Consider the following 26,232-nt stretch of genomic DNA (forward strand, 5'->3'; position numbering starts at 1 on the left):
TAGCAAACCTCTCTGGATAGTTCCTAAAATGGACGGAGGTGTCAGCAGAAAGAACTGTGGTCAGACAGAAAAGAACAACTCAACTTTCTCTGTATTATACAGCAGCTGATAAATTCTGGAAGGATTAGGATTTTTTATTAGAAGTGATTTACAAATCTTTTTAACTTTCTGGCATCAGTTGATTTAAAAAATAATAGTTTTTTCCACCGGAGTACCTCTTTAATTCCTTAACTCCCTGGGGACGGAGCCCATTATAACCCTAAGGACGGGAGCATTTTTTGCAATTCTGACCACTGTCACTTTAAGCATTAATAACTCTGGGATGCTTTTACTTTTCATTCTGATTCCAAGATAGTTTTTTCGTGACATATTCTACTTTATGTTAGTGGAAAATTTTTGTCGATACTTGCATCATTTCTTGGTGAAAAATTCCAAAATTTGATGAAAAAATTGAAAATGTTGCATTTTTCTAACTTTGAAGCTCTCTGCTTGTAAGGAAAACAGACATTCCAAATAAAGTATATATTGATTTACAAATACAATATGTCTACTTTATGTTTGCATCATAAAGTTGACATATTTTTTCTTTTGGAAAACATCAGAGGGCTTAAAAGTTCGGAAGCAATTTTCCAATTTTTCACAAAATTTTCAAAATCGGAATTTTTCAGGGGCCAGTTCAGTTTTGAAGTGGATTTGAAGGGCCTTCTTATTGGAAATACCCTATAAATTACCCCATTATAAAAACTGAATCCCTCAAAGTATTCAAAATGACATTCAGTAAGTTTGTTAACCCTTTAGGTGTTTCACAGGAATAGCAGCAAAGTGAAGGAGAAAATTCAAAATCTTCATTTTTTACACTCGCATGTTCTTGTAGACCCAGTTTTTGAAATTTTACAAGGGGTAATAGGAGAAAAAGCCCCCCAAAATTCGTAACCCAATTTCTCTCGAGTATGGAAATACCTCATATGTGTATGTCAAGTGTTCGCCGGGCGCAGTAGAGGGCTCAGAAGGGAAGGAGCGACACCCCTAAAGGCACGTAACAAGGGGTCTGGTGAGCCTTAACACCCCACAGGTGTTTGACGGCTTTTCGTTAAATTCGGATGTGTAAATGAAAAAAAAAAAATTTCACTAAAGTGCAGGTTTTTTTCCCAAATTTACCATTTCTACAAAAGGTAATGGGAGAAAAATCCCCCCAAAATTTGTAACGCAATTTCTCCCGAGTATGAAGATACCCTATATGTGGCCCTAAACTGTTGCCTTGAAATACGACAGGGCTCTGAAGTGAGAGAGCTCTATGCGCATTTTAGGCCTGAATAAGGAATTTGCAATAGTGGTGGACCCGGTTACAAGGATGGGGCTTGTCTCCACCAAAACCCTACAGCAGTGTTTCCCAAACAGGGTGCCTCCAGCTGTTGCAAGACTCCCAGCCTGCCAGGACAGTCTATGGCTGTCCGGCAACACTGGGAGTTGTGGTTTTGCAACAGCTGGAGGTGCCGTTTAGGAAACACTGCCGTATGAGACGTTTTTCATTTTTATTGGGGGGGGGGGGGGGGCGGGCGATGTGTAAGGGGGTGTATGTGTAGTGTTTTACTTTTTATTATTTGTTAGTGTAGTGTAGTGTTTTTAGGGTACATTCACACAGGCAGGGGTTCACAGTAAGTTCCCTTGAAGGAAACCCTGTAAACCTACCCGTGTGAATGTACCCTGTACATTCACATGGGGGGGGGGGGCACCACAAACCTTCAGCTGTGGCAAAATGACAACTCCCAGAATGCACTGACAGACCGTATATGCTGGGAGTTGTAGTTTTACAACAGCTGTAGGCTGAGTTAGAAAACAGACTCTAGCTCAGTGATTCCAACCCACGTGCCTCCAGCTGTTGCAAGACTATAACTCCCAGCATGTACAGTCTGTCAGTGCAGTCTGGGAGTTGTAGTTTTGCAACAGCTGGAGGCACATGGGTTGGAATCACTGAGTTAGGAAACAGACTCTAGCTCTGTGTTTCCCAACCAGTGTGTCTACAGCTGTTGCAAAACTACAATTCCCAGCACGGCCAGACAGTCAGGGATGCTGGGCGTGTAGTTCTGCAATATCTGGCCCTTCAGATGTTGCAGAACTACAACTCCCAGCATGCCTGGACAGTCTGGGCATGCTAGGAGTTGTAGTTATGCAACAACTGGGGAAGAACAGTGGCTTTCAAACTGTAGCCCTCCAGATGTTGCAAAACTACAACTCCAAGCATGCCCAGACTGTCCAGGCATATTGGGAGTTGTAGTTCTGCAACATCTGAAAGGCCAGATATTGCAGAACTACATGCCCAGCATCCCTGATTGTCTGGGCATGCTGGGAGTTGTAGTTTTGCAACATCTGGAGGTCTACAGTTTGGAGACCACCATACAGTGGTCTCCAAACTGTGCCACTTCAGATGTTGCAAAACTACAACTCCCAGCTTGCCCAGACAGTCAGTGCATGCTGAAAGTTGTAGTTTTGCAACATCTGGAGGACCACAGTTTAGAGACCACTACACAGTGGTCTCCAAACTGTGACCCTCCAGATGTTGCAAAACTACAACTCCCAGCATGCCCAGACAGCCTTTGGCTGCGTGGGCATGCTGGGAGTTGTAGTTTTGCAGCTTTTAGAAGGCCACAGTGAAGATCACTTATAGCGACGCACTTTCCGTCCGCCGCTCCTCCTGCTTGCGCCGCTGCTCCATGGATGCCGCCGATGCCGCCTCCGAAGGTCCGGGTAAGCCGGGCCATGCTCCCCCCTCTCCGCCCGTGTTCCCCCGCTCTGTACCGACTTCCGATCGGTGGCCAGAGCGGGGAAAATGAACTCTAACCCCCCCGCCCCCTCCTGCCATTGGTGTTCAGCCTGATCGACCAATGGCAGGGGATAGGAGGGGGTGGCAACACTGCCACCTCGCTCTTATCCTTTAGGCTGGTCGGAGCTGTCTCTGACAGTTCCAATCAGTCTTATTTTCCAGGAGATCGGGTCACCAGTGACCCGATTTGCCCGGATCGCGGCAAATTGCAGGTCTGAATTGACCTGCGATTTGCTGCGATCGCCGATATGGGGGGTCTCATGACCTTCCCAGGCATTGACACGGGCTGCCTGCTGATAGATATCAGCAGTCATCCCGGTCCGATCACCGCCCAGCGAGCGGTAGTGATCGAAAATGCCGAGGGCGTATGGATACGCCCTCCATCCATAAGTGACGGGACGCTAGGGCGTATGCATACGCCCTTCGTCCCCAAGGAGTTAACCCCTTAAGGACCCAGCCATTTTACACCTCAGGACCCGGCCATTTTTTGCACATCTGACCACTGTCACTTTAAACATTAATAACTCTGGAATGCTTTTAGTTATCATTCTGATTCCGAGATTGTTTTTTCGTGACATATTCTACTTTAACATAGTGGTAAAATTTTGTGGTATCTTGCATCCTTTCTTGGTGAAAAATCCCAAAATTTGATGAAAAATTTGAAAATTTTGCATTTTTCTAACTTTGAAGCTCTCTGCTTGTAAGGAAAATGGATATTCCAAATAATTATTTTTTTTATTCACATATACAATATGTCTACTTTATGTTTTCATCATAAAATTTACGTGTTTTTACTTTTGGAAGACACCAGAGGGCTTCAAAGTTCAGCAGCAATTTTCCAATTTTTCACAAAATTTCCAAACTCACAATTTTTCAGGGACCAGTTCAGGTTTGAAGGGGATTTGAAGGGTCTTCATATTAGAAATACCCCACAAATGACCCCATTATAAAAACTGCACCCCCAAAGTATTCAAAATGACATTCAGTCAGCATTTTAACCCTTTAGGTGTTTCACAGGAATAACAGCAAAGTGAAGGAGAAAATTCACAATCTCCATTTTTTACACTCGCATGTTCTTGTAGACCCAATTTTTGAATTTTTACAAGGGGAAAAAGGAGAAAATGTATACTTCATTTTGTAGCCCAATTTCTCTCGAGTAAGCACATACATCATATGTCTATGTAAAGTGTTCGGCGGGCGCAGTAGAGTTCTCAGAAGCGAAGGAGCGACAAGGGGATTTTGGAGAGTACGTTTTTTTTTTAAATGGTTTTTGAGGGGCATGTTGCATTTAGGAAGCCCCTATGGTGCCAGAACAGCAAAAATCCCCCACATGGCATACCATTTTGGAAACTAGACCCCTTGAGGTACGTAACAAGGAATAAAGTGAGCCTTAATACCCCACAGGGGTTTCACGACTTTTGCATATGTAAAAAAAGAAAAATAAAATTTCACTAAAATGTGTGTTTCCCCCCAAATTTCACATTTTTGCAAGGGTTAATAGCAGAAAATACCCCCCAAACATTGTAACCCCATCTCTTATGAGTATGAAGGTACCCCATAAGTTGACCTGAGGTGTACTATGGGTGAACTACAATGCTCAGAAGAGAAGGAGTCATATTTGGCTTTTTGAGAGCAAATTTTGCTCGGGGGCATGTCGCATTTAGGAAGCCCCTATGGTGCCAGGACAGCAAAAAAAAAACACATGGCATAACATTTTGGAAACTAGACCCCTTGAGGAATGTAACAAGGAATTAAGTGAGCCTTAATACCCCACAGGGGTTTCACGACTTTTGCTAACGTAAAAAAAAAAAATCACTAAAAGGTGTGTTTCCCCCCCAAATTTCAAATTTTTGCAAGGGTTAATAGCAGAAAATACCCCCCAAAATTTGTAACCCCATCTCTTCTGAGTATGGAGGTACCCCATAAGTTGACCTGAAGTGCACTGCGGGCAAACTACAATGCTCAGAAGAGAAGGAGTCATATTTGGCTTTTTGAGAGCAAATTTTGCTCGGGGGGCATGTCGCATTTAGGAAGCCCATATGGTGCCAGGACAGCAAAATAACCCCCACATGGCATACCATTTTGGAAATTAGACCCCTTGAGGAATGTAACAAGGGGTACAGTGAGCATTTACCCCCACTGGTGTCTGTCATATCTTTGGAACAGTGGGCTGTACAACATTTTTAATTTGCACAGCCCACTGTTCCAAAGATCTGTCAGACACCTGTGGGGTGTAAATTATCACTGCACCCCTCATTACATTCCGTGAGGGGTGTAGTTTCCGAAATGGGGTCAAATGTGAGGTTTTGTTTTTTTTGCGTTTGTCAAAACCGCTGTAACAATCAGCCACCCCTGTGCAAATCACCTCAAATGTACATGGTGCACTCTCCCTTCTGGGCCTTGTTGTGCGCCCCCAGAGCACTTTGCTCCCACTTATGGGGTATCTCCGTACTCGGGAGAAATTGCGTTACAAATTTTGGGGGGCTTTTTTCCCCTTTACCTCTTGTCAAAATGAAAAGTATAGGGCAACACCAGCATGTTAGTGTAAAAAGTTTATTTTTTTACACTAACATGCTGGTGTAGACCCCAACTTCACCTTTTCATAAGGGGTGAAAGGAGAAAAAGACCCCCAAGATTTGTTAGTCAATTTCTCCCGAGTACGGCGATACCCCATATGTGACCCTATACTGTTGCCTTGAAATACGACAGGGCTGGGGGGGCGTGGCTTGGCGCCGACGGTGATGGCCGCACATTAGGAGGGCTCCTGCTCTGCTGGCCATAAAGGAGCTTTAAATCCACAAAGGTGACCCTGCTTTCAGATGGGGAAGAATTCCCGACGTGCACGAAACCCCTCCGCACCCGCCCGACTGACTTTATCTACCTCCGGAGGCATACCACGCTACTTTCAGCCGTCCCCGGCCTCAGCTTCTTCCTCCCTCACCGCCATTACGGGACCTGCGCTGGGCCTGCGCTCCCGTTCCGGCGCTCACCCAGTGCTACCCACGAGGGATCTCTCTGCTTACCATCTGCCGAAGACACCAGGGACGCCTGCGCTCCTACTGCCGGTGACTGCAGCTGCTGTGACTGAGCCTGTGACCTCGCTTCAGCCGTCGGGGAGCAGCGCTACTGACCCTGCTCCGGATCTCCTGCCTGCTGCTGCGGCCCCTGTTGTGGGCTCTTCTCCTACTCTGGAACTGTTGCCTGTGGCGGTGAGTGCTGCTGGGGGACCTGTATTAACGGCAGATTCCCCCCCTATCCCCGCTCTACAGCTGTCCCTGGTGGGCTCCTCTCCCTTGTCGCTGGGTGGACCTGCTGGGGCTCCATCTTGGGCCTCCTTGGTGGGGGGCCAGCCTTCTCCAGCAAGTTCTCTGCCGTGCTCAGCTACTCACTACTGCTCGGCCTCCCACTCCCCTACACAAGTGGGACCTGCCTCTGTTCCCCCAGCCCATTCTCCTATTACCCCTCTGGACCCTCTAGCTGCCTGCTATACCCCCTCACGTTCCCCTAAGCCACAGAGGTCCAGGCAAGCTGCCATGCAGACCTCCATACCAGCTTCTGGGGCACTCCATCTGTCTCCTAAGGGGACCCCCTGCTCTCAACCTGGGCCGGTAGCACCATCGGGGCCGACCCCAGCCCGCCAGTCCTGGGACTTGGCATCGGACTCTGATTTACCCTGCTCGGGCCTGTCTGTGCATTCCTCTGCTCTCCCTGATTTGAGCCAGCTCCTTTCCCAAATTCCTACTAAGGAGGACTTCCGCTCTCTTATTGCTGAGGTTAAGGAAGCCTGCCGAGCGGAGATCTCCTCTATGCGACAAGACCTCCAGCAAGTCTCTGACCGAGTGGATGGATTGGAAGATGCTCATGATCACACCAGAGAGTATATTACCCAGCTCCACTCTACCATTGCTTCTCAGAAGGACTTCCTTGGGGATCTCCATGCCCATGTTGAGGATCTGGACAATAGAGGGAGGCGTAACAACATTAGGGTGCGAGGGCTGCCGGAAGCTGCACGTGAGGAGGACCTTTTTGCCACCCTGGAAACCATTTTTAACCTGATACTTGGCGAACCCCCCTCCCATAGGATCAAACTGGACAGAGCTCACAGGGCGCTTCGTCCTAAATCTGCCTCGGGCGCTCCACGGGATGTTATTTGCTGTGTGCATGATTTCCAAGTTAAAGAAGCTATAATGGCTAAGGCTAGGTCCCTGAGACATTTTGACTTCAATGGGGCTCCTCTTCAACTTTTTCAGGACTTGTCCTGGTTAACCCTCAGGAAGCGACGACTGCTCCAACCCCTCCTGGAGGTCCTACGCTCTCATCAGGTGCCGTATAGGTGGAATTTTCCATTTGGGCTCCATGCCCGCAGAGATGGTCGCTCCGCTGTTTTACGCTCCTTTTCTGACCTTCAAGCCTTCTGCTCCACCTTGGAATTGCCTGTGCCTCAGTTGGAAGATTGGGACCTGATGTCTCCCCCTCCACCTTTGCCTCCTGTGTGGCAACCAGTCCGAGCTCGCCGGTCTGGTTCTCAGCGGAAGTCTTCACCACCCGCCCTGGGGGCCCCGACTCGGGCTCCCCCCTGAGTTTCTGACTGGGACGTTGTATTTTTTCCTCAATACTTTTTGCTTGGGGGTTCCTGCTGGACTCTGTCTGTCCCCTGATTGACGGAGATTATCCCCTCCGAGCGGTTGACATTTGTTCTAGTTTTATATTATCCCCATCATTGTAGTACAGTTGCATTTTTTGGTCACCTGTGGTTCTTATTCATATGTGTTTTTTCTGCAATGGCCTCAGAGTTGGGCACCTACCTTTTTGGTGGTGGTTTTCCAGTTGGCTCCTTACATTTCCCCTCCTGAGGCCATAGTTATGGATCGCTCATGCTTTGGTTCATGGTCCACATTGATGGTCCTGGCCTCCGCATTGGCTTCCTGGTCAATGGTTTATTTTACTATTATCTGTTGTACTTTATTTGTTTGTTTGTTTATCTGGTATCTGTTTGGTCTTTCGTCGTTTTGTTTGTCTTTGTGTTTTCTCTTGATTTGGTGTTGTTTTCTGTTGTTCTTCTGTTGTCTTGTGTGTCCTTTTCCCCTTTTTTTCTCCCGCCTTAGATTCCCTTCTCCTGTCCGTACAGTTGCTGGTCCCTGCTCTTTTCCAGTCCCCATTGAGGTTTTGGTGCTGCCCGGTGTATCCTACCAGGTTGTTCTTGTGAGTATTCTTCTTTATGGCTGTTTCTTTTTCTTCACTCACCCGCCAAGGTCAGGTGTGTCTCCCTGAATGTTAAGGGGCTTAATTCCCCCACTAAGCGACGCCTACTTCAAAGGGAGTTGGTTGGTTTACATGCTGATATAGTTTTCCTTCAGGAGACGCACTTCGACCATTCTGTGTCTTTCCAATTTCTTCAACACCTGTTCCCCCAGTCTTACTCAGCTACCACGAGTAGGAAAACAGCGGGGGTGGCTATTCTGGTCTCTAGGTCCTGCTCGCTTCAAGTTTCTTCCTCTCTCTCTGACCCTATGGGACGATACGTAATCTTGGAGGGTACTCTGGGAGGGGTCCCCCTTTTGCTCTGTAATGTCTATGCGCCTAACACTTTGCAAATCCCTTTCCTGCGTAGGGTTTTTGCTAAACTCCAGAGGTATCCCCCATCTGCATGGTTAGTGGGCGGTGACTTCAACCTCATTTTTTCCCCATCCTTGGACCGCCATTCTGTTACTAGTGCTCCCCCTGCACCTGCGCAGCTGCGCCTGGCTTCGCTTTTTCGACGTCTCATACGTAACTCCTCGCTCTACGATTTGTGGCGGATTGGCCATTCGACGGAGCGCTCTTTTAGTTTTTACTCACATCCCCACAAATTGCATACTCGTATTGATTATTTTTTCGGGAATCTCCCTATGGTGCGCATGCTCTCTGATACTTCTCTAGATCCTATCTCCTGGTCTGACCACTGTCCAGTTCTTCTCTCTTTTTCTTCTACCCCTTCCTCTCTGAGATCCTGTCATTGGAGGATGAACGACTCTCTTCTTAAAACCTTACCTTCCCGTGAATCGATTCAGCAGTGTATTTCCGACTACTTTATCACTAATGATGGCTCTGTATCCTCTCAGGCTATCCTTTGGGAAGCTCACAAATCGGTGATCCGGGGCCATTGCATTGCTCTGGGCGCCGGTCTCAAGCGGAGCGCTCTGAATCGATCTCGGGAACTTCGTATGGAAATTGCTCGACTGGAGGCTCTCTTGTTGTGTTCTTCTTCTGTTTCGACCCTGAGGAGCTTGGTGGCGGCTCGGGCACGCTTAAGCGACCTGGCTCTCCATAAAGTTGAGAGGCAATTGCTTTATGCTAGGCAGCGTTTCTATGAGAAGGGTAACAAGGCCCACACTATGCTGGCGAGACGGTTGCGTGACCGGGCTGCTGCTCAATCCCCCTCAGCTTTGAAGGACCCTGCTGGGGTGCTTCATTACCACTCTGCTGATATCTCTCGTCTGTTTGTTGACTATTACACTAATCTTTACTCACTTCCTTCCCAGTTGCCATCCGACGCGGGGGAGAGAGTGGCGGCCCTAGATGCCTATCTTTCTCAATGTGGTTTGCCCTCTCTTTCAGGGGCAGACCGGGATGCTCTTAATGCTCCTATTACTGGAGAGGAGATCTCTGAGGTCCTTAAATCTCTCCCCTCTGGTCGCTCCCCTGGGCCGGATGGCTTCCCTTACCTGTACTATAAAACATTTTCATCTTTGTTAGTGCCTAAACTTGTCCCCCTTTTCAATTCCTTTCTAGACTGAGAAACGATCCCGCAGTCTCTCTTGCACTCCCTTATCACCCTCATACCCAAGCCTGGTAAGGATCCTCACGATTGTTCGAGTTACCGGCCCATTGCCCTCCTTAACTCTGACCTTAAGCTTTTTTCCAAGGTTTTGGCAGTTAGACTATGCTCCTTCCTCCCGACCCTTGTTCATAAGGACCAGGTTGGATTTATCCCTTGTCGCCAGGGTGGAGACAACACTAGGAGGGTAGTGGACCTGATTGATTTGATCAATCGGAGATCTGAACAGGCATTAATTCTTAGTCTTGATGCTGAGAAGGCTTTTGATAGGCTTGGGTGGCTGTTCCTTTTTGCTACCTTACAGAAATTTGGGATTTCGGGGAAGTTTTTGACTGCACTGCGGGGTCTCTACTCCTCCCCTACAGCTTCACTTAAACTTCCTCACTCGCCATCTCCTACTTTTTCTTTGTTTAATGGGACTCGTCAGGGTTGCCCGTTATCCCCGCTGATCTTTGCACTCTGTATTGAGCCCTTGGCTGCCATGATCAGGGGCGATCCGGACATAACTGGTATTTCCTTACATGATAGGGAGTTCAAGGTTTGTTTATTTGCTGATGATGTCCTTCTTACGCTTTCTCAACCTCTACTGTCTCTTCCTTCTCTCTATAGGGTCCTGCATGACTATGGGGTGGTTTCTGGCTACAAGGTAAATCTTTCTAAGTCAGAGGCTCTTCCTCTTAACCTTCCCCCTCATCTTTCTACTCTTTTACGCTCTAACTTTTCTTTTCGGTGCTCTCCCTCTGCTATTAAATACCTTGGGGTCTGGATCTCCTCTCACTATTCCTCACTATACTCTACCAACTATCTCCCCCTATTCAGGGATCTCCGTGCCCTTATGGAAAAATGGCGCTCGCAATATATTTCTTTTTTTGGCCGCATTGCTGCGGTGAAAATGACTGTCCTTCCGAAACTCCTCTACTTTTTTGAAACCCTGCCAGTTCGGGTCCCGCTGTCGGCCCTGCGCTCCCTACAGGTGGCTATTTTTCGGTTCATTTGGGACGGTAAAAGGCATCGGCTACCGATGTCCGTGATGTTGGCTGGGCGGGCGTTTGGGGGTCTGGCGGTCCCGGATGTAGTGAAGTATTACTGGGCTGCCCATTTGCGCCATCTCGCGGCGTGGTCCACCTATCATGCCTACAGCCGCTGGATGGAAATAGAGAAGCTGTGGTTAGCGCCTATCCACCCTAACGCTCTCCTTTGGACTCTTCCTGCCTCTGCTCCTACTCTCTCCCCTTTCCTTGGTCCTATGGCATTTTCTAAATATGTGTGGAATTACTGTTCTGTCAAATTTAAATTACTGTCTCCCTCTTCCCCTCTTCAATCTTTCCTTTATCATCCTAGTTTTCCCCCTGGCCGGACCTCTCTTATGGTAAGGGAATGGGGGTCTAGAGGCCTTTTTTGCTGGGCGGATGTAGTTGACCCTTTGATGCATACCCTCTTGCCCTTCTCCCAGTTACAGTCTCGTTGGGATCTCCCCTCGTCTGAGCGTTTTCATTATTCACAGCTACGACACTTTATGTCCTCCACGCTGGGTGCGCTAGTGGTATCTTCCCCTACGGGGTTTGAACGGCTGTGTCGTGGTGGACCTCAGGCGAGGGGGCTTCTCTCCGATATTTATTCCTTGCTAATCCAACCTCAGGAGGGAGTCCTGGTATCTCATCGCTATATGTCTCGCTGGGAGGAGGCGCTTAATACTACTATCACTCTCCCTCAATGGAAGATAATATGGGAGCGGGCCACTAGGGCATCTATATGTACGGCTTATAAGGAGACTCAATACAAATTACTTATGGGTTGGTACCATACTCCAGAGTTATTGAATAGGCTGAATCCCGATATCCCCCCCCCAGTGCTGGCGTTGTGGGGTGGGTTTGGGCTCTCTGTTTCAAGTTTTCTGGTCCTGCCCTCTTATCACGGGGTACTGGGAGTTAGTGAGTCGTTTGGTATCAGATGTTCTTGGAGTCTCGGTCCCTCCTGACCCTCAGGTCTACCTCTTGCACCTTTCACACTCTGCTCTGCCCAAGAAACTGTTTAAACTGGCTATGCATATGTTCTTGGCAGCTAAGACACTTGTTGCTAAATGCTGGAAGAGGACTCTTCCTCCCTCTGAATCGGACCTACTCTCCCAAATACGTGATATACGCTCTTTAGAATACCTCACTGCCTCTTTGAATAATACTATCCCTGCCTTCCTTTCAGTTTGGGAACCATGGGACCGTTTCTCTGACAGGCAACCTCCCTGAGGCGGTACTGACATCCTCCTCCCCCCCCCCACTCTTTCCCCTCCCTCCTTGTTCCCCCTCCCCCCCCCTTTTTCTGTTTTTGTTTGTTTGTTGTTGTTTGTTCGAGGTTCTGTTGTCCTTGTCTCCTTTTTGTCTTTGTTTCTGTCTTCTCTCTTTGTCTTCGTGTTGTAGAGTCTTAGTTCTCTCTTTGAGTAATTGGCTATAAACCTATGTTCATTCACTACAGTCTTTATGGGTTATCTGGGGTTGGGGCTAGTTGTATTGGACTACAACTGTTTCTGAATGCTCTGGTCTCTATCTTAGCTTGTCATTTGCCCTGATGTGATCGCTCTGGGCATTGCCCCAGATTGTGCTTTGAATGTGTTTTACTAACTTTCTGTTTTTTATGTGAAAATCTTTAATAAAAATTACAGTTGAAAAAAAAAAAGAAATACGACAGGGCTCCGAATTGAGAGCGCCATGTGCATTTAAGGCCTGAATTAGGGATTTGCATAGGGGTGGACATAGGGATATTCTACGCCAGTGATTCCCAAACAGGGTGCCTCCAGCTGTTGCAAAACTCCCAGCATGCCTGGACAGTCAACGGCTGTCCGGCAATACTGGGAGTTGTTGTTTTGCAACAGCTGGAGGCTCCATTTTGGAAAGAGTGGCGTACCAGACGTTTTTCATTTTTATTGGGGAGGGAGGGGGGCTGTGTAGGGGTATGTGTATATGTAGTGTTTTTTACTTTTTATTTTATTTTGTGTTAGTGTAGTGTAGTGTTTTTAGGGTACAGTCACACGGGCGGGTGTTACAGCGAGTTTCCTGCTGCAAGTTTGAGCTGCCTCGCAAAATTTGCTGCATTGCAAACTTGCAGCCCGATACTCACTGTAAGCCCCTGCCCATGTGAATGTACCTTGTACATTCACAGGGGGGGGGAACCTCCAGCTGTTGCAAAACTACAACTCCCAGCATGCACAGTCTCAGTGCATGCTGGTAGTTATAGTTTTGCAACAGCTGGAGGCACACAGGTTGGGAAACACTGAGTTAGGAAACAATGTTTCCCAACCAGTGTGCCTCCAGCTGTTGCAAAACCACAACTCCCAAACATTCTCAGGCATGCTGGGAGTAGTAGTTCGGCAACATCTTTAGAGCCAGATGTTGCCGAACTACAACTCCCAGCATGCTTGGAGTTGTAGTTTTGCAACATCTGGAGGACTACAGTTTGCAGACCACTAATACAGTGGTTCCCAATCTGTGCCCTTCCAGATGTTGCAAAACTACAACTCCCAGTATGCCAAAACTGTCCAGGCATGCTGGGAGTTGTAGTTCTGAAACATCTGAAGGGCCAGATGTTACAGAACTACAACTCCCAGCATGCCTGGATAGTAAGGGCATGCTGAGGATGTGTAGTTTTGCAACATCTGGAAGGGCACAGTGGTCCAAAAACTGTGGACCTCCAGAAGTTGCAAAACTGCAACTCCCAGCATGCCCAGGCGCCAAGGGCTGTCTGGGCATGCTGGGAGTTGTAGTTTACAGGGTCCCAATACAGCAATGCATGTCGCTTTACGACGTTCATTGCTGTAAAGGGCCCGACCGCGGCTGAAGATCTACTCACCTGTCGCCGCTGCCGCCTTCATGCCGGGATCCGGGTCTTCAGGGACGAGGTAAGTACCGGGGCCGGTCCCCAGCACTCCCCCGTCCCCCGCCACGTCCTCCGGTCTTCCTCCCATCCTCTCCGGACTTTCAGGGGCCGGGCAGGGCGGGAGGAAGTAACCGCCCCCCCTCCTGCGATTGGTCGGTTAACTAACCGACGGATCGCAGGGAATAGGAGGAGGTGGCAGGGTTGCCACCTCGCTCCTATACTTCAGCATGGTCCTGGCTGTCTGTGACAGCCGGGATCATGCGAAATTACCGGGCGGTCGGGTCCCAGAGACCCGATCAGCCCGGTATCGCCGCAGATCGCAAGGGCGATTACATGGCCCCCCTCGGCGTTTGCCCTGGATGCCTGCTGAAGTATTTCAGCAGGCATCCGGTTCCGATCTCTGCCCGGCGAGCGGCAGAGACCGGAAAACGCCAGGACGTACGGGGACGTCCTGGGTCCTTAAAGCCCAGGGTGCGGGGACGTCCCCGTAGGTCCTGGGTCCTTAAGAGGTTAAAGGGGTACTCCGGTGAAAAACTTTTTTTTTTTTTTAAATCAACTGGTGCCAGAAATTTAAACAGATTTGTAAATTACTTCTATTAAAAAATCTTAATCCTTCCTGTATTTATTACCTACTGAATACTACAACGGAAATTATTTTCTTTTTGAAACACAAAGCTGTCTGCTGACATCATGAGCAGAGTGCTCTCTGCTGACATCTCTGTCCATTTTAGGAACCGTCCAGAACAGTATATGTTTGCTATGGGGATTTCCTTTTACTCTGGACAGTTCCTAAAATGGACAGAGATGTCAGCAGAGAGCACTGTGCTCATGATGTCAGCAAACAGCTCTGTGTTTCAAACGGAAAAGAATTTCCACTGTAGTATTCAGCAGCTAATAAGTGCAGGAAGGATTAAGATTTTAGTTGAAGTAATTTACAAATCTATTTAACTTTCTGGCACAAGTTGAAAAAAAAAGTTTTTCACTGGAGTACCCCTTTAAGGATGAAGCCCATTTTGACCTTAAAGGGGTATTCCAGGCAAAACCTTTTTTTTATATATATATATATATCAACTGGCTCCTGAAAGTTAAACAGATTTGTAAATTACTTCTATTAAAAAAATCTTCATCCTTCCAATAGTTATTAGCTTCTGAAGTTTTCTGTCTAACTGCTCAATGATGATGTCAGGTCCCGGGAGCTGTGCATGATGGGAGAATATCCTCATAGGAACTGCACAGCTCCCGGGACGTGAGTCATCAGAGAGCAGTTAGACAGAAAACAACAACTCAACTTCAGAAGCTAATAACTATTGGAAGGATTAAGATTTTTTAATCGAAGTAATTTACAAATCTAGAAGAGTTGGAGAGGCTCTTGTCTGACTACCCACCAAATAAACCCGGGCTACCTAATTAGACACCTATACCCAAGGTGTCAGATTGTAGTTTGTCTGTAGAAATATATATATTAGGGCTCAGGGTTTGAGACAACTGGACAGGTTGTGTTTCAAGTAATATTTCAATTTATTGATTATATATAGTGTGACAATAGAATATTAGATAAAATGTAAATAGCAGCAACTGCGTCTCACAGGGCCCTTGTGCAGGCGCAGCACCAACTATTAAGAACTATAGCATATGTATAGTACAGTATATAAAAATATACTTGTAAAAAATTGTAAAAATTATAAAATATAGAGACCACCATAAACATATATAGAGAGAGGGATCTGGGTGGGAAAGTCTTAGTCCATCCGCTAAGGTCAATAATCTCCTCTCATAAAAAAGTCCTGTTAATATAGACCGATTCTGGTATTGTGGTAACCAATGGCAACCATAAGGTTAGTAACCTGTAGCAACCGTTCAGATGAGTCCGGCTATTTTAGCACTTCAACGTTTAAGTAGAAGTTCTACTTGCTATTTGTAGACAATATTCAACATAAACAGCTAGTGTGCAGTCACTGTTAATATGCATGCATATTTGTATGATACTTTGTATCTCACCGCTCCCTGACACTGATGCTCTGAACTTCACGGGGATGCTGCGATCTCCTCCTGTTGCGCTGTGTAATCCCACAGTGTATTAGCACTGAGTAGCTGTCTTGGCAAGCGACAGCATCACCGGAGACTCGGCCGTCTCCCACAGTGGTGATGTTGGTAGATGGTGGGTTGCAGGTGGTGTTGTCGCAGCGGTTCTGCGGATGCGCATGTACATGTGCCGGTGGCGTCCTCGTGGCAGCGAGGCGCGGATGTCTCCTTCACCGGGTGTCGTGTGATTGACAGTTTATTATCCGGTATCGGACTGCTATTGACTAAGCAGGGCAAGTATGCTGGTGGTCTCAATAGGTATTGAGGGGACGCTGGACGCGTTTCAGGACTGTCTCAGTCCTTTCTTCAGCATTGCAGCTCTCCCAGGTTATGCTCCTGTGGGTATCCTACGGGTTACTAACCTTATGGTTGCCATTGGTTACCACAATACCAGAATCGGTCTATATTAGCAGGACTTTTTTATGAGAGGAGATTATTGACCTTAGCGGATGGACTAAGACTTTCCCACCCAGATCCCTCTCTCTATATATGTTTATGGTGGTCTCTATATTTTATAATTTTTAAAATTTTTTACAAGTATATTTTTATATTTTATATACTGTACTATACATATGCTATAGTTCTTAACAGTTGGTGCTGCGCCTGCACAAGGGCCCTGTGAGACGCAGTTGCTGCTATTTACATTTTATCTAATATTCTATTGTCACACTATATAATCAATAAATTGAAATATTACTTGAAACACAACCTGTCCAGTTGTCTCAAACCCTGAGCCCTAATATATATATTTCTACAGATAATTTACAAATCTGTTTAACTTTCCAGAGCCTGTTGATATATATAAAAAAAGTTTTGGCCTGGAATACCCCTTTAACGACATAGCCATTTTGTGCACATTTTGTGATATATTCTACTTTAACCCCTTTCTGTTTTTCCGTGACATATTCTAGTTTAAAGTACAACTGCAGCAGCATTACACTTCCACAGGATAGGGGATAAGTGTTTGATCGAGGGGGGTCTGACCGCTGGGACTCCCCCGATCTCCCTAACGGGGCGCCGGCATAAGCGCTCATGGTGAGCGCTAAGGCGCGTAGCGTCGACCTAGAGGTCGACACTGACGTCCCGTCTCCTCCCCGTCCCCATGCAGTTCTATGGGGGATGCGGGGAGGCACGAATGCTGCCTCCCCGCCTCTCCCATAGAGATGTATGGAGGAGGCGTGCCAGCCGCAACGTCATGCTGCGGCTGGCACGCCCCCTGCACGGGAGAGCCGCGGCCCCGTACAGGAGATTGCCGGGGGCCCCAGCGTTCGGACCCCCCGCGATCAAACACTTATCCCCTATCTTGAGGATAGGGGATAAGTGTTTGTAACGCTGCAGATGTCCTTTAAGCCCTTTACTCAATAGCCTGTTTTGACCTTAATAACCAAGGCAAATTTTCAAAATCGGACATGTATCCACTTATCTTGTATTAACTTTGTAACGCTTTTATTTATGAAAGCGATTCTGAGATTTTTTTTTCTTGACATATTGTACTTTTCATTAGTTGTAAATTTTGATTTATATATTTAGCGGTTTTTGTAAAAAATTCCAAAATTCTACGAACAAAAAGAAAAATTAGCATTTTTCTAGACTTTACATTTTCTGCTCATACGATAAATAATCATACCGCACCAAATTAATGATTAATTTGCATCTACAATATGTCTACTTTCCCATCATTTGATAAACATTCCTTTACTTTTTTAGAAGGTTTACAAGTTTAGCAGCTACCCCCATAAATCACCATGAATTTTATAAGCTGCACCCCTTAAAGTCAAAATGACATTAAAGAAGTTTATTAACCCTTTAGGTGTTTCACAGAAATGAAAGCAAAGTGGTGGCTGAATTTTAAAATGTCCTTTTTTTGCAGATTTTTAATTGTAATCCATTTTTTTACTGTAACACAGTAGGTGTTGACAAAGAAATACAACTCAAGATTTCTTCCCTCAATTCTGACGTATTTAGAAATATCCCATATGTGGCCTTCATGCCCTACGTGTCTCTCACACAGGCCTCAGACATGAAGGCGTGCTGTGTGGTTTTTGGGGCATCCTTTTAGTTTAGGATATTTTATTGGCATCATATAAAGCCGCAGAGGCCTTGGGGTGCAAAAATATATTTGGGAGACAAGTTGACGCTTTCATTGGTACCATTCTGTAGTACATGTGACACTTTTATTTTTTTATTTTATTTTTTATGAGGTGGTATTGTTACACTATGCGCTCCGGCCTCACACGCTGGACGTGAGCGCATAGTCCCCTTACCTTCTGCTGCCAACGGGGCTGGGACTCGTATCACGGGACGCACCCGCATGCGAGCCCCAGTCCGTCACTCTCCAGGTGTTTCTCCTGCCTTTGCCTCCACCTCTCTGCTCCAGCGCCGGTGTCCCCGTCCCTTAGGGCATGTGCGCACTGGAGCTTTAAAATTTAAAGGGCCAGTAAGCTCATTAGTGTAACCACCTGTGGCTTGTTTATAAATTCCTCCACCCTCCTCAGTTCTCTGCCGGATCTTTGTTGCCTTGTGCCCTAGAGAAAGCGTTCCTTTGTATTGCCTTGCCGTGTACCAGATCTCCTGCTCTTGTGACGAAATGAATTTCAGGAGGGAGAAAGGGAAAAGAGACAGGGGGCGCTCCTTTATTATGAACCCTCCACCACACCTCGGTGGTATACTGACCTTGTGGGGTATGCGTAATAGCAGTCTGCAGGTTGGTATGTAGGATCTGGGTATTTGAGTTACAGATGTGTGGGGCTGCTGCACTCCTTACCGTCACTGGGCTCCCTCAGGGGGTCCAGTATATAGTATAGGTAAATGGAAAAAAAATTACGGTATTCAGGGGAGGCGCTACTCCTCTTTGGAGGTCAGTAAATGAACACAAGCCGGCACAGGACAAAGCAAATGTTTATTCAGTAATTTCGGACAACGCGTTTCGGCATTAAGCCTTCCTCAGGTCCATAACAAGGATACTATAAAGACAGTATTAAAAGATATGTATATATATATATATATATATATATATATATATATATATCTATGTCAAAACATGCCCACTGTTTTTGGTTAGTGGAAAATAAATTAATTAATAATAGATAAATTATGTGTTTACTTGGATCTAAATGTATATATATACACGTACACATATGTGAACTCGTCATTGAGCCACATACAGTTCATGTTCCAGTTAAAAATAATAATATACTTCTAAAAATATAACAAATATAAAACAGTTGGGGATAAAATATATATATATATATATTATCTCTCTAGTTATGACTTTACAAGGATAGTTCATAGGAATATGTTAAGGTTCACAAATATAATTCTGTTTTAAAAACCAATTCAAATTGTATATGTACACTGGAGGATAAGATGCATTCAAATATGTGTGATTGAGGCAGTACATCATGGTGAACAAAATACAATGTTAATTTCTGGTTATCTAACCCCTTGTACAGACATTTATTGCACAAAACGAGATAACAGAGTTCTTGAAAATACAAGGTTTGGACTTACCACTCTTCGTTGTAGGTATAGTGTGAGTGTACTATGAGAGGAGAAGATAGTCTTTTAGAAGAGAGATTAAAGAAAGATGTGCAGTGTTTTCCTGCTTGGAGAGGAATTACCTGATCTTGGTCCTGTCTGTGCGCGATGCCGGAGTGGTGTGTGGGCACGAGCCGGGAGCGCGCTATACAAGAAGGGAATCATGGCGCGTCACTTCCGGTCCCTGCTAGAGTGGTTGCTATGGATGCGCAGACGCTGCTGTTAGCGGCGCGCAGCCTATACTGCGTGACGTTGTGGCTGCTCTCCGGTTGCCAAGGAGACCTGGACGCTTGTGGGCCGTGTCTCCCTGTAAGCCGGTTAGCAGCGTGGATGAGCAGCGGCACGTTCATACCGATGCCGCTGCGCTGGGAAAACAGCTATTAGGTCAGCAATGGGCTAAATTTATGCTATAAATCAGCAGTAGGCTTTATTAAGATGTGTTAAATGAAAGGGTATATATGATAGAGGAAGGGTGACAGTTGGGCTGATGGCTCGACTAATGTATCTTGATTCAATGTGCTGTTTGAGAGGGTTTTGTATGTATGATGTTTAGATGAGTATTGATTAGTGCTATGTGTGGTAATCATAGCTCAGACCTGTTGGATGTCAGTTGGATGGGTATTGTGTACAGACTATATCACAGTGGCTCGGATTAGGTTGAAGCATTCTGCCTTAATTACAAGGTAGATTGTATTATGGGGGAGGGGTTATGGTTGAGTAGGTATAAGCTTTATATGGAGGTGGGTGCTTATGTAATGGATGTGATTGAGGTAAACTGGGGATGGATAGGTGCTCTTGTGACTTGACCTTCCTCCTCTGCCGCCTGCCTACTGAACTCCTGCTACGTCCTGACTACGCTACTGTGCCGCCTGCCCTGACCTACTGCTATCCAGACTACGAGTTGCCTCATCCCTCCTGTGCCTCGCATCTCCTCAGCCGCCTGTGTGGTCGAGCCGTGTCAGGGGTAGCAACCTGGGTGTCGCCTGCAGATGCAAGCCCATCCTGCTTTGCGGCGGGCTCTGGTGAAGACCAGCGGCACCTTAGACTCCGCTCCCTGGTACGGTCCGAGTCATCTGCCACACAGGTCCAGCGGATCCACATACACCGGAGTCCTGTCTTCAGAAACGTGAGTGTTACAGTAATATCCGGCCATGGATCCCGCTGAGGTACCCCTGCCTGAAGTTGCAGATCTTGTGATACGTCAGTCACAGCAGTTGGCCCAATAGGCGCAGCAATTTTCTCAACTTGCAGCCATGATGCAACAGCTGTTGGCCTGGCAACAGCAGCAGGTACCACAATCTGGCCCACTCCCACCTCCAGCTCCTGCAGTGTCTCCTGGCTCCCAGCTGCACCTGCCTTTGCCTTCCAAGTATGATGTAGATTCCAAGTTGTGCAGAGGCTTTGTTACACAGTGCTCCATGCATCTGGAGCTCAGGTCTGAATTGTTTCCGACGGAACGTAGTAAGGAGGCCTTTGTCATTAGCCTACTTTCCGGAAAAGCCCTGGCTTGGGCTACACCCCTTTGCGACTGTGGTGATACAGTATCCTCCAATTTGTCGGTATTCTTGGCAGAGTTCCGCAGTGTCTTTGAGGAACCCACTCGTGCCTGTTCAGCTGAGACAGCGTTGCTGAACCCCTGTCAAGGGAATTCTATCGTTGGTGACTACGCGGTTCAATTCCGCATTCTAGCCTCTGAACTTGCTTGGATTGAAGAGGCCTTCTGTGCCACATTCAAAAAAGGACTGTCAAGCAGGATTAAAGTTGCCCTTGCCGCATGAGATCCTCCATCTTCTTTGTCTGAACTTGTCCACTTGGCAACACGCATTGATGTGCGTTTTGCTGAAAGACAGGAGGAATTGCGCTTTGAGAGGGAATCTGCCCGCCTTACACCTGTGTTCCAACGTCCACCTCTTCTGTCTCTTGAGCCTCTTGCCGAAGAGGTTATACAAGGAGATTGTTCTCGTCTTACGCAACAGGAGAGGTCACGAAGACGCAATGAGAATTTGTGTTTGTACTTTGCTAGCCCGGAGCACTTTCTCAAGGACTGTACGGTTCACCCACACCTAGGGTACGTGGGAGAGGTGTCCCTGGGTGTGAATACTACCTCTCCACACTTAACTTTTCCTGTACAAGTCTTTGCTTCAGCCAAGTCTTCCTTCGGCACTACAGCATTTTTGGATTCCGAATCAGCAGTTGACTTTATTGATGCGGCTTTAGTCCACAAGTATCATCTTCTCTTTACTCGACTTGCCAAGCCCTTGTTCATCTCCTCTGTTAATGGACAAAATCTGGACTGTATGGTTCACTTCCGTACTGAATCTCTCGCCATGCAAGTGGGAGTATCGCATAAAGAAAAGATTGAATTCTATGTTCTGCCACACTGTACTTCTGAGATTCTTCTTGGCCTTCCTTGACTGCAACGCCATTCCCCGCAACTGGATTGGAGAACTGGAGAAATAATTCGTTTGGGACAATCCTGTCAAAATTTTTGCCTCCAACCTGTTCTGCGTAAAGTTATTTCTCGTCTTTCACCTTTACCTGGTCTGCCGCCACCTTACCAAGATTTCTCGGACATCTTCTGTAAGAAACAGGCTGAATCTCTGCCTCCAAATCGTCCTTATGACTGCCCGATTGATCTTCTGCCTGGTACCACTCCTCCTCATGGGAGGATATACCCTCTTTCATTTCCTGAGACCAAAGCCATGGCTGAGTATATCCAGGAGAATCTCGAAAAGGGTTTTATCCTTAAGTCCTCTTCTCCTGCTGGAGCAGGTTTCTTCTTTGTAGGGAAGAAGGATGGCTCACTCCGTCCATGCATTGACTACAGGGGACTTAACAAAATCACGGTCAAAAACCGTTACCCTCTACCTCTTATCTCAGAACTTTTTGATTGCCTACGTGGTGGCAAGGTCTTCTCCAAGTTGGACTTACGCGGTGCGTATAACCTCATTCGTATCCGCAAGGGAGATGAATGGAAAACGGCCTTCAATACTCGTGACGGACATTTTGAGTATCTTGTAATGCCTTTTGGTCTCTGCAATGCTCCAGCCATTTTCCAGGAGTCTGTGAACGATATCTTCTGTGATCTTCTCTACACCTGTGTTGTCGTATAGCTAGATGACATCCTGATCTTCTCTTCCAACTTAGACAAGCATCGTACTCATGCTCATCTGGTTCTTCAGCGACTACGGAAGGATCATCTCTACCCCAAACTGGAGAAATGCCTGTTCAAGAAATCTAGTCTTCCGTTTCTGGGCTACATTGTCTCTCATCAGGGCCTGCAGATGGATCCAGATAAGTTGTCTGCAGTTTTGGATTGGCCTCATCCCTTGGGCCTACGTGCGATTCAACGCTTTCTGGGATTCGCTAACTATTATTTCCAGTTTGTCCCACATTTTTCATCCTTGGTTGCTTCTATTGTGGCTCTCACTAAAAAGACATCTAATCCTAAATCTTGGCCTCGAGAGGCTGAAGAGGCCTTCTCCTGGTTAAAGTTTGCATTTGCCTCTGCTCCCGCGCTTACAAGACCTGATCCAGAGAGGCCCTTTGCTTTGGAGGTTGAAGCAGGTGCCGTTCTCACTCAGAAAAATGCCAAAGGCAAGAGTGTAACTTGTGGGTTCTTCTCCAAGACTTTCTCTCCTGCTGAGAGGAATTACTCCATTGGAGATCGTGAACTCCTCGCTATCAAACTAGCTTTGGAGGAATGGCAACATTTATTGGACGGTTCTTCTCATCCGGTCAGCATCTACTCCGATCATAAGAATCTTCTATATCTTCAGTCTGCTCAGCGTTTGAACCCCCGCCAGGCAAGATGGTCACTGTTCTTTTCCAGGTTCAACTTCTTCATTCACTTCTGTCCAGCAGACAAGAACATCAGGGCTGATGCTCTCTCCAGGTCCTCTTACGTCATTGGTTTGGACTCCATGCCTAGACATATTGGGGGAGATTTATGAAAACCTGTGCAAAGGAAAAGTTGCCTAGTTGCCCATAGCAACCAATCAGATCGCTTCTTTCATTTTCCACAGGCCCTTTTAAAAATGAAAGAAGCGATCTGATTGGCAACTGGGCAACTTTTACTCTGCACAGGTTTTGATAAATCTCCCCCATTATTCCTCCTGACCGTTTGATTCCTGCCGCTCCAGCCGAGATTCAGCAAGTTCCTCCGGGAAAATCCTTTGTGCCCACCAGATTGAGACGCAAGGTACTGAAATGGGGTCATTCTTCCTTGACAGCAGGACATCCTGGAATACGCAAGAACCTACTACTTATTTCCCGACACTACTGGTGGCCCCATCTTGAACGTGATGTTTCTGATTTTGTTCGGTCCTGTGTAACTTCTGCCTGAGTCCTCCTCGGCAAAGACCTGCAGGACTCTTACAGCCTTTACCCATTCCAGAGACTCCGTGGTCCCATGTCGCCATGGATTTTATCACCGATTTGCCACCTTCCCATAATAACACTGTCATCTGGGTCGTGGTAGATCGGTTTTCCAAGATGGCTCATTTAATTCCTCTTCCAGGTCTTCCTTCTGCTCCGCAGCTGGCGAAGTACTTCTTGTTGCATGTCTTTCGTTTACATGGTCTTCCACAGCATATAGTTTCGGATCGAGGGGTGCAGTTTGTCTCTAAGTTCTGGCGAGCCCTTTGTAACCGTTTGGACATCAATCTGGACTTCTCCTCGGCCTACCACCCTTAATCAAATCCTTGAGACTTATCTTCGGCATTTTGTTTCAGCTCGCCAAGATGATTGCGTCGACCTTCTCCCCTGGGCTGAATTCTCATATAATCTTAAGGGTTCCGAGTCCACGAGGTCATCTCCCTTTTTTGTTGTCTACGGACTCCATCTCCGTCCTCCTCTTCCTCTCCCAGTCTCCTCCGGTGTGCCTGCTGTTGATGAGCTGGTCCATGACTTCTCCACCATCTGGCAACAGACCGACAGTCGTTGTCCCAAGCTTCTTCACGCATGAAAGCGCAAGCGGATAAGAGTAGAAGACCTCCTCCGTCTTTCTGTCCTGGTGAAATGGTGTTGCTTTCATCCAGATACATCTGCTTCAAGATCCCCTGTTACAAGCTTGGTCCCAAGCTACCTTGGTTCCTTCCAGATTCTACAAAAGATCAATCCTGACTCCTACAAACTCCGTCTACCTGCTACGTTACGTATTCCCAATTCCTTCCATGTCTCTCTCCTCAAGCCTCTTGTCGTAAGCCGGTTCTCTCAGAAGAATCCTGTCCCAACACCTGTCTCCGACTCATCTGACGTCTACAAACTTAAACAGATTCTTGCTGCAAAAACTGTGAGAGGTAAACTATTTTTTTTGGTCGACTGGGAGGATTACGGTCCTGAGGAGAGATCTTGGGAACCTGAGGAGAATATCCTGGACCGTGACCTTCTCAGGAGTTTTCTCTCTCGTAAAAGGAGGGGGAGACGGAAGGGGGGGGGATGCTGTTACACTATGCGTTCCGGCCTCACACGCGGGTCGTGAGCACATGGTCCCCTTACCTTCTGCTACCGATGGGGCTGGGACTCGCATCGTGGGACGCGCCCGCATGCGAGCCCCAGTCTGTCACTCTCCGGGTGTTTCTCCTGCCTCTGCCTCCACCTCTCTGCTCCGGCGCGCGTGTCCCCGTCCCTTAGCACATGCGCGCATCGGAGCTTTAAGATTTAAAGGGTCAGTACGCTCATTAGTGTAGCCACCTGTGGCTTGTTTATAAATTCCTCCACCCTCCTCAGTTCTCTGCTGGATTATTGTTGCCTAGTGCCCTAGAGAAAGCGTTCCTTTGTATTGCCTTGCCGTATACCAGATCTCCTGCTCTTGTGACTTGACCTTGCTCCTCTGCCGCCTGCCTACTGAACTCCTGCTACGTCCTGACTATGCTACTGTGCCACCTGCCCTGACCTTCTGCTATCCAGACTACAAGTTGCCTCATCCCTCCTGTGCCTCGCATCTCCTCAGCCGCCTGTGTGGTCGAGCTGTGCCAGGGTTAGCGACCTGGGTGTCGCCTGCCGCTGCAAGCCCATCCTACTTTGCGGCGGGCTCTGGTGAAAACCAGCGGCACCTTAGACTCTGCTAACTGGTACAGTCCGAGTCATCTGCCACACAGGTCCCGCGGATCCACATACACCGGAGTCCTTTGTTACAGGTATACATAAAAAAATCTATTCTGCGGTTGTTTTTTATTTTAAAAAAATGTAGGTCGTTCATCATGCGGTATAAATGACATGTTAACTTTACTTTGAAGGGTGGAAATGGTTATGGCAATACCAAATTTCTATACTTTTTAATATTTTAGTTTTATTATTTATAGCATAAAAACTATTTTTGTAAAAAAAAAATCACGTTTGTAAGTCGCCGTATTCTGTGAGACATAACTTTTTTATTATTTCTCTGATGCAATTGTGTGAGGACTCTTTTTTTGCAGGACATGTGGATGCTTTTGGGGGGACTATCTTTGGTAGTGTTTTGGGGTGTATTTTATATATATATATATACTAGCTGAATACCCGGTGTTGCCCGGTTTTTCCTTCCTAATCCTTGTTGGGGAGGAAAATAAACAAAGGAGGAAGCTTTTGACTTCATATCCCGTCCTCATATAATGTGGTCATATCCCAACCCCATATCCAGTCCTCATATCCCGACCTCCTATCCCTTCATCATATCCCGACCTCATATGCCGTCCTCATATCCCAACCTCCTATCCCAACCTCCTATCCCGTCCTCCTATCCCAACCTCCTATCCCGTCCTCATATCCCGTCCTCCTTTCTCGACCTCCTATCCTGACCTCCTATCCCGTCCTCCTATCCCGACCTCCTATCCCAACCTGTAATATGCATACTAGGTATTTAAATATCTCCAGCCGTACGGAAGGAATGGGATGTGGGAGCATACATTTCCCATTGATTTGCATGGGACTTTAAACAAAAACCCCGAACCTCACAAATGGGGGTAGTTAAGAGTTAAATTAACTATCCTATATTTTAAGTGGACATATAAGTAACATGTGACCAAGTTTTATCGAAATATCTCCTGCCATTTGGAAGTTATGCAGTAACATATATTTCCCATTGACTTGGATGGGACTTTAAACATAAACCCTATACCTGGCAAAT

General features: G+C 46.8%; 1 protein-coding gene across 5 annotated transcripts in view; it reads left to right on the top strand.

The window, feature by feature from the left end:
* The window catches only part of KIF21B (kinesin family member 21B), a 768,527-nt gene that overhangs the window by 419,490 nt on the left and 322,805 nt on the right, over positions 1–26,232 (top strand). The gene's annotated exons all lie outside the window — the stretch shown is intronic.

Source organism: Hyla sarda, chromosome 2 (genome assembly GCF_029499605.1).
Source record: "Hyla sarda isolate aHylSar1 chromosome 2, aHylSar1.hap1, whole genome shotgun sequence".
In the NCBI taxonomy this organism is placed as follows: Eukaryota; Metazoa; Chordata; class Amphibia; order Anura; family Hylidae; genus Hyla; species Hyla sarda.